Genomic DNA, 10,709 nt, shown 5'->3' on the forward strand with positions numbered 1-10,709 from the left:
AGGTGAGGTAAGTACAGATTAATAAGAAACCACCTGCGTTCTATCCTAAGAGCCCACGGCTCACTGCAGACGGTTCTCTCATCTCCGCAAGGCTGCTAGGCACAAACAATAAAAAGGCTTATGATAGAGTGTTTCAAGGATTTTGCAGAAAAGACACGAGCTCAACTAGAAGTTTTTATTTTGTTTATTTTCCAGTAGATTCTATGAGGTTATATGAACATTAAAGGAAGTGTAATCAGGGGGAGATAGAAACCAGATAGCAATGAAGAACAGCTTAATTGCTAGGCATGGTGACTCCCTCCTTTAATCCCACCACTCAAGAGGGAGAGGCAAGCAGATGTGTGTGAGTTAGAGGCCAGCCTGGTCCACAAGCTGAGACCCAAGCCAACCAGGCCTACACATTGAGGCCCTGTCTCAGAAGAAGAAAAAAAGAAAAACAGCATGACATACATATCGGGGGGAAGCAGTAGGTTCAAACTGTAGACAGAGTTACAGCCAGGGCAAAGGACAGGGCTTTGCTGACCTGACAGGAACCAGGAACGGAGGAAGACGATATAAGATGTAAGGCCTTTAGGTGGAAGGCAGAAGAATTAGGAACTACAGGTGTAGTTCATTTGAGCATGTAGGAGGATCTGGGTTCCGTCTCCAATACTGGAAAAACAGATAACCTACACTAGCGAGTGACAACACCATTTAGTAGGTTTGTTAGTGTCTACAGAATCTGCATGACTTTCTCTTACTCTACGGTTTTTTTCCTGTCTTCACTCCCTGTCATCTGGTTGCTTGCTCAGCTCTTGGCTTATGGTTAGCTTTATTCCTGTTCGAGCAGAAAGCTCTTGGTTTAAAGGTATGTGAATAAGGCTTAGCCACACTACAATTAGAAACAGATTTCTTCAGCAAGCAGCACAATCAGTGCTGTTCAGGGTTCACAGTGTAATCAAATATCCTGCAACAATCAATGAGATGCTAAAAAGAAGATATATTCTTTTGTTATTGGGTGAAATGTTCTATAAAGACCTGTTATGTGAATTTGATTTATGGTGTCACTTAGCTCCATCATTGCTCAGTTTAGTTTTGTCTGGATGACCTGTCTATTAGTAAGAGTGGGTATTGGAATCATCCACTATCAGAGTATGAGGGTAAATATGTTATTTAAGCTTCAATAGTGTCTTTTATGAACGTGGGTGACCTTTTGTTTGCTGCATAGAAATTAAGAATTGCAATGTCTTCTTGGTGGATTTTTTTCCCTTGTTGAGTAGACAGTTTTTTTCCCTCTCCTGATTAGTTTTGGTTTGAAGTCTATTTTGTCAGATACTAAAATGATTACACTAGTTTGTTTCTTGGGTCCATTTGCTTGGAATGTTTTTTTTTTTTTTAATCCTCAGGTGATGTCTATCCCTACTGTTCAGGTTTGTTTCTTGAGTGCAGCAGAAAGATGGATCCTGTTTTTAAATACAGGCTGTTAGTCTATGTTCCTAATTGCTTTTTGTTGTGGTGTGGCTTTTCCCTTCCTCTTTTGATTTTCTAGTCTGTGTTTTCTTGGACGTTGTTAACCTCTTCGGGTTGATATTTCTTTCTAGTGGGTCTGGGCTTATAGATACATACTGATTAGATTTTTTTTTTAAATCATAGGATGTCTTTCTTTCTCCATAAGTTGTGATTGAAATTTTTGCTGAGGATAGTAGTCTGGGCAGGCATCTGTGATCTCTTAGAGTTTGTATCTCATGCCTCTGATTACTGATATTACTGCTTTCACATGTCAGTTGTTGGGAATATAGACATGTACTGCCACAATCAATTTTGTGTGGTCCATAGTGACTACTTTATCTACAGAGCTACACCCTGGGCATTTGACCTAGTCTTAAAACTGGCAGAAGACAGCTTTATCCTCTGTGCCTTTGAAATGAACTTTTCACTTTGTTTTAACATATGCACACAGGAATTTTAAAAAATCACTCATAAGAGTAGCTGGCGGAAGAACAACTTTTTCCTCTCAAAATGTTTACTATTGAAGTCTGTTACTTCTCTTCCCATCATACAAATTTCAGCTACTGATCCTACACACTACTGAATACATTCATTATTATTAAAACAAATGCTACATTTAACAGTAATTTCTAGATAGGTTATTGTAATAAAAGATTAATTTATCTTTTACGTTACTATCTCTTTTGTAATTTTATACCCAGTAAATTAAACTGACTTATTTTTTTTTCTTTTATACTTTTACCCAAGTGGAATGTGGACTTAACAAGGAAATTGAACGTATATGGGGCTGGTATGAAGCCGACTTTCACAACGATGCAAGTGTGCTTGCTCCTGGAAGCTGAGTTTAGGTCATCAGGCTCTGTGTAAAGTACTCTTACCTGCTGAGCCATTTCTCCAGCCCCGTGACTGCACTTGTATGTAAAGATATGTCTGCTTGTAGATTTCAGGAAATACAGAAACCTTCTCGGCTCATTTCATTTCCTCCCTAACTAGACAAGTACCTTTGCTCTGCTGTGCTGGGAGGTGGGTCATTCTTCCATAGCAATAGAGGGCAGTGTGGGACAGGAGCAATACAGCTCCCTGGGAGGTCCTGATAGGCTCACTGGGAGAGTCCTTGCCTAGCATGTGTGAGCTCTGCAGTTCCATTTCCAGACCTCAAACACAAAATAAACAAAAGATCTGACAGAGGCCAAAGCACTTGTGAATATTATTTAAAGTTGAATTGCCTCTAAGTGAGCGCTTGGGAGCCTAAAGCAGGAGGCCCCTGTGGCAGGCTGGGCTACAGAATGATTTCTATGCTAATGTGGACTATATACGAAGAGCCCACTTCAATTAAATCTAAAAATAAAATATAAATAAATAAGTTGAATTTCTCTAAGAATAAATGTGCTAGGGCAAGACTAAAGCTGAAACCAACACATGCCACACATGCCATTGAAATCCTGGAAGGTATGCGTGTCCACTCTGCCAAGGAGATAGTATGAAAGTAGAAACATCTTACTTACAAAAATGGAGAACTAATCATGGAGAATGGAGATAATGGTATTAACGGGAGAAAGCTGTAGAAATGCTGCAGAGACCTGAATACTTTAAATCCCAATGTTCTGTTTGTCCGAAGTAGCATCAAATTCATCTAGGTATTCTTGCTCTTAAAAATAGGAACCAGCGGGCTTAGGGAGCTAGCCTAGCAGATGCGAACTATTGCTGCTCTTGCAGAGGACCCTAGTTAGGTTCCCAGCACCTGCTGGGCAGCTAACAGCCATCTGGAAGTCTATAACCTCAATTTCAAGGGTTCAGATCCTCCTCTTGCTGCTTTCTCAGATGCATGCACACACACGCACACGTACACGCACACACATACACATACAAGAGACAGAGAACATATATTCAGTTAAAGCACCCATGCACATAACTGACATTTTAAAAAAATGTGAACCATTTCAAATATATCAGTTCAGTATCTGAGCAAACTCCCAACCCCACGTAGGACCCATCTTATTCCTTCTAAGTATCAATGTCTAACTTTAGAAAGACCCAGTGAAACACAGTATCTCCTGCTTACAGAAAGCCAGACAGACAGGTGTTCCCTTGGTAAGGGAGGTTAACAGGGTCAAGGCCTTGGATCTGTGAGCTGCATTGCCAGGGTTTGAATAAAACTGCAATCTCTGTAACGATAGCAAACTATTTCATCATTGTGTGATATACTCTTACCCAGAAAATATTTGGAAAGGAAGAGCAAGTGAATAAGTGCTGAACGCCCATCACTAAGTCATTTCAATAAATGATACCTATTGCCTGAGCTGACATATAGGATACTCTCAAAGTCTGAATGATTTATAGAGCCATTTCATTTTTATTTCACGTTTGCATGAGTGACGTTTCTGCATACATGAGTATGAGTCGCACAAAGTTCCTGAGGAGGCCAGAAGAGGGTACTGGATGCCCTGGAATTAGAGTTACAGATAGTTGTGGAGCCCTCTCTGTGGCTGCTGGGACCCAAACCTGGGTCCTCTGCAAGAGCAGCCAACGTTCCTAACCACTGATCATCTCTCCAGCGTCTCCCACCGTGATATTTAATGTCATCAATGGGAACTTACCTAGTGAGATTAAGGAGCTAAGGTCCAGTGATGGCCTTATTTCCCACTCAGTTTATGTGCGGTGTGCTCCCTTTCACTATGTACTCCACAGTGAACAGAAATGATGTCTTATGCTGGTAACGTGAAGTGTAAGGCATGGTTACGTCAGAAGCTTAACTTGTAAAGGAGCTAGGGCACAAACAATACACACTTAAGGGCGCATACCAAGCAACACCTCTGTCGTAGACAGCAGGTGTATCTGTATGAATGCCTCAGTCATTCTTTCAATTAAATATCACGGACTGAATTATTTTCCTTTGAGTTCCTCTTTCAATTTTACATTGCCTCTCAACTAGTAGTGCTTAATCAGCCCATTTCAATACCAAAAAGTCCATCTCTATGTGATTTTGTTTGACTTGTTTTAGTCTTAACTCCCTGCAGAGCTTTCAAGTAGCAAGTGCTAGTCTGCCTCCTACTGCACTTGCTCTCTCCTGTTTACTTTGTACAGCCCACTACATGAGGGTGCTGAGTCAATACTTGTTTGTTCTTCGTAAGTATATATAGTTAGCTAGAAAGTTTTGGCATTTATTACTTCTCAACCCCCAAATTAATAGGTACTTTCATTTGCACATTAAGACTATTTAAAGGATTCATTCTTTTTACATGAAAAATTTTAAGAAATTGAATATGTATAGAATGGCATAGCTATTAAAATTCTTTAAATTTTTGCTTCAAAATATAGACATGCCTTAATGTTGAGAAAGGCTCATAAACATGGAAGAGTGTCGGGCTGACTAAGTACAACTGTGTACAATGCAGGCCTTCTTAAGTACAGTGTTCTAAATGTGGCTTCAGCATTCATTAGAGACCAAACTTCCCAGAGAATTTCCTGTTCGTTTTTGATAAATTTTATACAAAAGCAGAGCATAAGTAATTAGATCCTCTTTGTAGGATGCTAAATGAAACGGAGGATGTGGGTTCCATAGAATCTGGCCGTAGGAACAAGGCAATGAGGCCAAATATCACATTATTATAATGGAAGTCAAACCTGAGTTTGGCTAGTTCTGGTGGGGATTGGCACCCTATGGATTTGTTCAGAACAGAACCATTTTTCCTGCTTGACCTTTGTGAAGTCACCAGATGCTATAAGGAAAGAATTTGATCTCTCTTCAAGTCAGTTTGTCAGAACATAATTGAACTCATCCATCTTTGGCAATCAATCTAAACAAGCATTAACCAACTTAAGATAGTAAAGAAGAAAGATATTCAGAAGTCGCCCCAGTCTTGTTCCTTAGTACTTAGATGAAACATCAAAACCAGATCCATCACCCTGTGGTGAGGTTATTAGGAGGAATTACAAATCATGCTCTTTATCCTCAGGAATATTTGAGTGTGGAGAGGAGGAATGTTGTATGGTGATGGCATTGCTGGCTACAGAGAAGACTAGGTGGACACAGCTTCTCTACTTAATAAAATCAGAAATTGTAATTTTAAATTTTCATTTGCTAACTCACTTTACATCCTGATAGTAGCTCCTCCTTCCTCTTCTCCCTGCCCATCCCCCCTCCCTCCCTCTTTCTTCTCTATTCCCCTCCCACATTCCTTATAAAAGGAAAGCCCCGCCCACCAAACCACCCCAGCACATCAAGCCCCATCAGCCCTGTGGCCTGGCGAGGCAGCTGCGCCAGGGGGAAGTGATCAAAAAGCAAGCAACAAAGTCCATGACAGAGACAGCCCCCACTCCCCTTACTAGAGGACCCACACGAAGCCTGAGCTGCCCATAGGCTACATCTATGTAGGGGGCTTAGGTCCAGTCCATGCATGGTCCTTGGTCGGTGCTTCAGTCTCCGCAACCCCCTCTGGGCCCTGGTTAGTTAGCTCTGTTGGTCTTCTTGTGGAGCTCCTGGTAACTTTAGATTAACATATTAAGGTTTTAGTGTTCTGTTGCAGATTCCAAGATGTTACAAATACGAATAGTGGCCATCCTATTTTACAATGACTCTGTTTAAAGTCATACTTAAAGTCAACACCTCATGCCATAAGCGCTGGCTGCCTCTGTTGAAGAAAGCAGATTGGCCGTGAATACCAAGCTAGAGCAGTTCCAGGTCACTAGTGCAGCAGAAAGCAGAAGTAGCTCCAACACAGACCAGCCTACAAATGTATGCTAAGTAATGAGCAGTCAGTGCAAGGCCAGGAAGGAGCTGGTATAGAGTTATCTGCCTCCCTGGAGATAATCATATTATATTGCTTTGAATAATTAAGATAAGAGTGTCTGTGATTAAGGGACAAAGACATGAAGACTCTGCTGTGCCATGCTGCGCAGCCATCTTTGGAGGTGATCTGCACTTGCGCACTGCTTGTGCAGCATCAGACTTCTCTCGAGGCCAAATGTGTAAGGAATGATGGTAATCTTAGGGGAAATGTACTTATTTCAAATATCGAATATTGCCGAAATAAAGCTAGGATAGCAGCTGAATATAATGGAGTTGCTTTGGTTGTGGAGAGAAAAATGTCCACCCTGCTCCCTTCCAGGGCTGTTTGCTGAGCCACAAGTTAAAGAAGCATAAACAAGCATGCTTAGTGAGTGGTAGGAGAGCCACACCTGAACCAGGGCAGAAGAGCTGACACAACACCCTGAGATGTAAGGGAAATACTTAGGACTCTAGAAAGCACCAAAGAGAGATTGCACCAGAGAAGGAAGGTTGTGTGACTCATAGACACTGCTGCTAACATTAAGATTCTTTGGTGAGTGCAAAGCCCCACCCTCCCATTGCTGGGAATCAAACCAGGGCCCTGGCCTGCCAGGCAAGCGCTCTACAGCCCAGCCCTGAGGGGTAGGGCTTCACACCAGGCCTGTGTCCACAGATCTCAGAACCAATAACAATGTCCCCTTAGTGTGTTTCAGGTGGATATAGTCTAGAGTTCTCCAGTCTCACTTTGGGACAGTTCATCCTGATCCCCAACATTTTCTCCTCAAAATACACTTGGGAGAGGGGGCATTTGGGATTTGGGGGGGGGGTATTGTTTTTTGAGCTTTTTAAGAGAATGTTAAAATTAGACACATGAAAAATAATTTTCCTAAAATATATTTATTTAATAGCATAGCTACTCCTAAAGGGTATCCATGTACATGAACAAAACACCTGACTGTATCTTTATCTGCATAAAAATATAATTAGCAAGTAAATATACAGGGAAAACCATTTCACTATAACACATAGAGTTCCCACAAAATTAAATAAATAGCCCTAAGTCCTAACTTTCCACTAATGGATTTATTTATTTATTTATTTATTTTTATTTATTTATTTATTTAGAAACACATTTGTTGAGAACACAAAAGCTTACTTACCTCAGTGACATATTTTCTCCAGCAGGGCCACACCTCCTGACCCTCCCCAGACAGCACCACCAACTGGAGACCAAGTATTGAAAAGCTCAAGGCTATTAGGGACATTTGTTATTCCAACCACTTCACTCCCTGCCCCATCTTGCTGGCCCTCGGAACTTTACTTTCCATTAATAAAACAGTAGAACACTATGAATGCTGTGCAATATAAATGAACCTTAAATTGCTGAATTTAATTAGTCAACATGTTTTAAATGCCCAACACAAAAATGGCCTCCAAGTAAGTAGGTACATTTAATAATCTTATTCACTGAAGGTGTTTTCTTTTTTATATATTTTATTAATTTATTCATATTGCATTTAAATTGTTATCCCCTCCCTTGTATCCTCCCATTCCTCCCTCCCTCCCATTTTCCCCTTACTCCCCTCCCCTATGACTGTGACTGAGGGGGACCTCCTCCCCCTGTATATGCTCATAGGGTATCAAGTCTCTTATTGGTAGCCTGCTACCCTTCCTCTGAGTGCCACTAGGCCTCCCCATCCAGGGGACATGGTCAAAGGTGAGGCACCAGAGTACATGTGAAAGTCAGTCCCCACTCTCCACTCAACTGTGGAGAATGTCCTGTCCTTTGACTAGATCTGGGTAGAGGTTTGAAGTTTACTGCATGTATTGTCCTTGGCTGGTGCCATAGTTTGAGCGGGACCCCTGGGCCCAAATCGGCCTATCATAATGTTCTTCTTGTAGGTTTCTAGGACCCTCTGGATCCTTCTATCTTCACTACTGGATACTAATTTGAAATGTTTGCTGAAGCTCTATGTGAAAGTGATCGATGGGCCTGACTATGCCTGGCCAGAGAGGCTGGAACATCTGCTAGAGGTGTCCAAAGGCAGATGCAACTCTTAATACAAGCCCAACAGACACTCATAAAAAAAAAAAGACAGGAAAGACACTACTTAACAGTAAAGTGTAGAAACAGACTGATTTTTCTGTGTCAGAAATAAGGGCACTTTCATATAGAAAGGTCTACTTGAACTGGGAATGTAAGGTAGTTATAAGGATTTCACTGTAAAGGCAGATGGCAAGAAGGGAAAACTGCTTGGAAGAAATCCAGGAGCTCAGAGATAAGTATTTGATTATGTTTTGGAGAGAGAAAAGTTCAGATTCCTTAAAGGCCAAGTCTCGCATGTGCTGTCAGTCTCACCTGTTTCTTTAGCCTCACAAGTTACCCCACTCCCCAAAGCTTGGGATGCCTTTCCCCCATTCCCATCTCCCTGGATACTTGCCCACTGCCAGCTCTGCTCATTCATAGCCTTTGCTTGTTTCTCTAAGGGGTGCTCCTGTGTGGCCTTCCCCTGTCCCCCTCTGCCTTTCTCTCCACCCATCACTCTATCTCCCTCCCTCTTTCTCCCCATTCCGCCTCTCCCCTCCCTTTCTCTCTGTCTCTCCCATACTCCTTTCCGCTTTCTTTCCTCCCCACTTCTCTCCCTTTCTCATCCCTCCCTTACTTCTTTTTTTTCTCTCTCTCCTTTCCATTCTCTCCCTTCCTAGTCCTTCCTTCCTTCCTCCTTATGGCTCCCTCTCTCTTTCTCTTCTCTCCTCCGTTTTCCTTCCCCTCCCCCTCTACTTCTGCTGCAGCCTGACTCCTTGGCTCCCTCTCTTGCTAGGAGGCATGTGCACCACACTGGGCTGGGTGGGGGAATTGGTGCTTTTACCCTCTGTGATCTTGTGTCTGCAGTGAACTTAGCTACAGTGAGCTTCACTGGGCATCATCTCTCCCTCCCTCCCTGGAGCTTGCTCACAGCTGCTTCCCCAGTTCCATCTCAGTATCTAACATAATCAGTAAGCAATATATATTTCCTGGGCCTTGACTGAATGCGAGAATGACCAAAGTTGACTGAACGGTTCTTTTCTCACTGATGTGACAAAATATGTGACCAAAGAAACTTGAAGAAGGTTTATTGTGATTCGCAGTTAGAGGATGCAGCTCACCATGGCAGTAAGAAATGTCAACAGGTGAAAGTCAGTCCCCACTCTCCACTCAACTATGCAGAATGTCCTGTCCATTGGCTAGATCTGGGTAGGGGCTCAAAGTTTACTGCACGTATTCTCCTTGGCTGGTGCCATAGTTTGAGCAGGACCCCTGGGCCCAGATCCAGCCATCATAATGTTCTTCTTGTAGATTTCTAAGACCCTCTGGATCCTTCTATTTCCCCATTCTCCCATGCTTCTCTCATCTAGAGTCCCAGTAGGATGTCCTCCCCTCTGCCCTACTTTCCTGGTAAGTGAAGACTTTCATGGGACATGCCCCTTGGGCTAATGTCCAGATATAAGTGAGATTATACCATTTGACTCTCTCTGCTTCTGGGTGAACTCACTCATTATGATCATTTCTAGTTCAATCCATTTGCCCACAAATTTTTGCGAAATCCTTGTTTTTAATAGCTGAGTAGTATTCATTAGTGTAAATGTACCACAGTTTCTTTATCCATTCTTCTACTGAGGGACACTTGGGGCTGTTTCATGTTCTGGCTATTATGAATAAGGCCGCTATGAACATGGTTGAGCATATGTCCCTGTTGTGTTGTGGAGATAGGGAGGCCTGGTGGCACTCAGAGGAAGGATGGCATATACAGGGGGAGGAGGTCCCCCTCAGTCACAGACATAGGGGAGAGGAGTAGGGGGAAAGCAGGAGGGAGGGAGGGAGGAATGGGAGGATACAAGGGATGGAATAATAATTGAGATGTAATATGAATAAATTAATAAAATATTTTTAAAAAAGAAATGTCAACAGGGACTTGAAATATTCATTCACATTGTATCCTGTCAGGAAGAACAATGCAGGTGCTAGCTTTCATCTCTTCATTCATTCTAGGACTCTGTGGTCTCTAGTTCTTCATTCTCAGCATCTTCTTTAGAAAGATGATCCAGTGGCACTCAGAGGAAGGGTAGCAGGCTACCAAGAAGAGACTTGATACCCTATGAGCATATACAGGGGGAAGAGGTCCCCATCAGTCACAGTCATAGGGGAGTGGAGTAAGGGGAAAATGGGAGGGAGGGAGAAATGGGAGGATACAAGGGATGGGATAACAATTTAGATGCAATATGACTACATTAATAAAATATATTATAGAATTTAAGAAAGAGGATCTATTCAGAAGCAAAGATAAAGCACAGAGTAGATACCCTGAAAAGAACAATGGGCTAAGTGAGATTGGCTGAAGAGCCCTTGGATGCTGTCTGTCTAGGAGGGGGAGCTGGCTTCAAGGCGTGGAGTGTGGGTGACTGGTTTTGTTTG

The sequence above is a fragment of the Acomys minous genome, assembly GCF_964271855.1.
Source record: "Acomys minous genome assembly, chromosome: 19".
Lineage (NCBI taxonomy): Eukaryota > Metazoa > Chordata > Mammalia > Rodentia > Muridae > Acomys > Acomys minous.